Source organism: Otolemur garnettii, unplaced genomic scaffold, assembly GCF_000181295.1.
Source record: "Otolemur garnettii isolate 467f Iridium unplaced genomic scaffold, OtoGar3 scaffold00065, whole genome shotgun sequence".
In the NCBI taxonomy this organism is placed as follows: domain Eukaryota; kingdom Metazoa; phylum Chordata; class Mammalia; order Primates; family Galagidae; genus Otolemur; species Otolemur garnettii.
In genome coordinates, this window is record NW_003852460.1 from 1,833,482 (window position 1) to 1,837,388 (window position 3,907).

Genomic DNA, 3,907 nt, shown 5'->3' on the forward strand with positions numbered 1-3,907 from the left:
CACCCAAAAACTGAAGAAAAAAAAAAAAAAAAGAAACGTATCGGTGTATCTGTTTGGGGAACCAGAAATGACTTTCTTTTCCCTCTGTTCAACAGTTCAACAGACTCTTTTAGAGAAATAGAAGATGGTCTGAACAAGCAGCCGACTGGGATCCTAACACCTGCTTCAGGCTCCTCCTAGAAATACACCTGCCGCCAGAGGGGCGACACAGGAGGCCTTTCTGTAGATTCTGTGTGTTAACCTTGAGACGCCTTTGCCAGCTGCCTCCAGGCAGACGATGTTTACTAACGATGACTTTTACATCCAAGAGGGGCCTTGTACACAACACTCTCCAAGGCCCATGGGGAGCTTCCTGTGTGATGTGAAAAGCTGACCCTTATCAAGTCCCCACAATTTGAATATCAGCCTCCCCCGAGGTACCGCCACCTGGAAGTCTGGGCCCCTCAGAGATTACGCGCACCTTGAAACTTCCATGGTTTCAAGGAAACTGTTTTTTAAGGAAACAGTGTCAACTGTTTGTTTGTTTGTTTGTTTGTTGGTGTTAAATATTAGGCAAGCCTTCCATCCATTTTCCTAAACATCTCTTTCATTTGTGAGGATTTTTTTTTCATACCAGGCTAATAAAAAAGAATTTGGAAACCAAGCTAGTTTTTTTATGTAGATGTTTTATAGCAGGGTTGAATTTTAGAGACAGCTGTGGAGTTTAGTGGGAGGTAGTCTAAGTTCCTTTCTCTGGGGCTCGAAGACACAGGAACAGCCCAGCACTTTGGTTTCTGCGGTTCTTCTCTGGGCCTTTTCTTTTTATCTGTTGTGTCACGTGAGGTCAAGTCCTCCATGTCTAAATATTTGGGTCTATGGAGATACTTTCCTCCACCCAAATACCTCAATCCAGATTCTCTCTGGATCAAGATTCTCTCCTCCAGCCAGATACTCCCTGCATCCAGATTCTCCCTACATTCAGGTACTCCTTACATCGAAATTCTCCCTATATTCAGATACTCCCTTCATCCATATTCTCCCTACATTCAGATACTCCTTACATAGAGATTCTGCCTATACCACATACTACCTGCATCCAGGTTCTCCCTGCATCCAGATACTCCCTGCATCCAGATGCTCCCTACCTTCAGATGCTTCCTGCATCCAGATTCTCCCTACACTTAGATACTCTCTGCATCCAGATTCTCCCTGCATCCAGATGCTCTCTATATCCAGATTCTCCCTATACCAGATACTGCCTGCAACCAGGGTCTTTGGCATACAGATACTCCCTGCATTCACATTCTCCCTATATTCAGGTACTCCTTACATGGAGATTCTCCCTATATTCAGATGCTCCCTGCATCCATATTTGCCCTATATTCAGATATTCCTTACATTGAGATTCTCCCTATGCCAGATACTACCAGATACTACCTGCATCCAGATTTTCCCTACATCCAGATTCTCCCTACATTCAGATACTCCCTGCATCCAGATTCTCCCTATATTCAGGTACTCCCTGCATCCAGATTCTCCCTATATTCAGGTACTCCTTACGTCAAGATTCTCCCTATATTCAGATGCTCCCTGCTTCCAGATTTTCCCTATACTCAGATATTCCTTACATTGAGATTCTCCCTATGCCAGATACTACCTGCCTCCAGATTCTCCCTACATCCAGATACTGTCTGCTTCCAGATTCTCCCTGCATTCAAATTCTCCCTATGTTCAGGTACTCCTTACATGGAGATTCTCCCTACATTCAGATGCTCCCTGCATCCATATTTGCCCTACATTCAGATATTCCTTACATTGAGATTCTCCCTACATTCAGATACTCCCTGCCTCCAAATTCTCCCTACATTCAGATACTCCCTGCCTCCAAATTCTCCCTACATCCGGATACTCCCCATTTCCAGATTCTCCCTACATTCAGACACTCCCTATATCCAGATTCTCCCTGCATTCAGATACTCCCTGCATTCAGATACTCCCTGCATCCAGATACTCCTTACATCAAGACTCTACCTACACTAGATACTATCTGCATCCAGATTCTCTTTGCATCCAGATAGTCCTCTGAATTAACACTCTCCCTATATCCAGAGAGTCGCTTTGTCCAGTTATTTCTCAGAATCCAGATTTTCCCTACTCCAGATTCTCCCTGCATTCAGATGCTCCCCTGTGTCCTCCTGGGTTTCCTCTGGGTTGAACTCTACACACTTGCGGGCTGTGCGTACTGTCCTTCTACAGGTTGAACGGTTCTGACCCAAGAACTGGGCTCAAGAAGTGAAACTGCTTTGTAAACGAGGACATCCTTCTGTACTTCCTAGTGGGGTGGAAGTAACTGAAAGCAAAGGAGGATTCTCTCCCCTGTTAAGACTTTTCCCCATCTAGGGCAGGGACGGCCCACATCAGCAGGCTGCCCCCAGGGATTTTTTTCTGTGCAAGCCGAGAGAGGGCTCTGCTTAGATTCAGGGTTAATCTTATAAAGTGTAAAAGCTCCGATACGCCAAACAAGATTGATGTGTCATCCATAAACTCGCCTCTGCTGAAAAATGAGGGTATCGTCACTGTGTCCCCAGCAGCATGAGCAGAGTAATGTAAACCTCTTAAAATCATCATCCCAAGAGAAGTGGTTTCATGGGGAAGCTTCATCTTGTCTCTGGTAACAGCGTTAAGAGCTACCACCTGCCTCAAAGGCTGAGTTTCTCGTGAATCTCTCTCTGCGCAGAGGTGGGCCGTGTTCATAGCTCTGCGGGCTGCCAGCACAAATCACCTGACTCGGGGAAAAAGGTGGCTCAGAGGCCGTGAATTCTGAATCTTCTCACTTCTATTTTCAGAGACTGTGCTAGCAGTTTTGGGGACTGGCACCTGAGCCGTCCCTGTGCCGTTGAGGTCAGAACGCCTTCCCACGCCCCCACCATTCTGCAGCTGTTGGTGGGCGCAGTCCCCTGGGTCTTTGGAGCATTAGAGATATTTCCTTCTGACTCTGGCACTACCAAAAACTTTTGAGCATGGGAAAGTAGGTGGAAAAAACAATGGGGACCCCTTGGCATTCAACAGGTATCTGATGGACGCCACCTGTGGGCTAGATGTATCCTCCACGGGCGGTGATATTCTAGATTCTTATCCACCGTCAAGGATCAAGGGCTGAAGCCAGGCTGAGCCAGTGCACTGGGGCCGCTTGCTAAATGCACAACACATTTCTGGTTTATAAATCACAAGGGGTCACATATATTCTACAAAGACAGACAGATTTACCACCTGGTCCTCCCAAAGTAACCACGGAAGATTGTCTTTGAAGTCAGATTCTGCATCCCGACTTGCTTTATAATAATAAAAATAATACATAAAATCTGGGGTTTTCTTTTTGGTCATTCTGTGAAAATAAGGTATATTCTTGCTTTTTAAGGGATCGAAGATGTGAAAATTAAGACCTACCTTATCTGTTTTGCTTCCTTGATCAGCTATATCTCCAAATCCCCACTCATTTGATCCATCAAAGTTTAGAGAGGTGATGTAAAGTGTTTTCCCCGCAAAGTGCCCCATCTCCAAAACCTGCATTTATTTTTACTGCTGGGCTCACTGCCTCACTAGCTGGACATCAGGCTTTGGGGAAGTGTTGTGCCCACTTTGTGATTCGTACTCACTCAGCTCGACAGACATCACCAGGTCTCCTGGGACCACTCCACTTGGATGTCAGTGGGGCACCTGTCACAACCCACCTGGGAGCAGCTGTGCAGGCTGCCTGGTTTGGTATTGTTCTTATGCTAATAATGTCTTTCTATGTCTAAATCAATTTTAAAACTGAAAAGAATAACAATAGTTTGTGATGAATAAAAAGAATGTGAAACTCTGATTTCAATGCCTGTAAATAACGTCTGGTTGGGACACACAGACACATCGCAGGGATCCCAATAGG

General features: G+C 45.5%; 1 long non-coding RNA gene across 1 annotated transcript in view; it reads left to right on the plus strand.

Annotated features, from left to right (window-relative positions):
• Positions 1 to 643, plus strand: part of LOC105887303 — a 23,832-nt gene extending 23,189 nt beyond the window's left edge. The window contains exon 7 of the long non-coding RNA XR_001161432.2: positions 96 to 643. This is a non-coding gene — a long non-coding RNA (uncharacterized LOC105887303). The remainder of the gene's footprint in view (positions 1 to 95) is intronic.
• Positions 644 to 3,907: the final 3,264 nt, after the last annotated feature.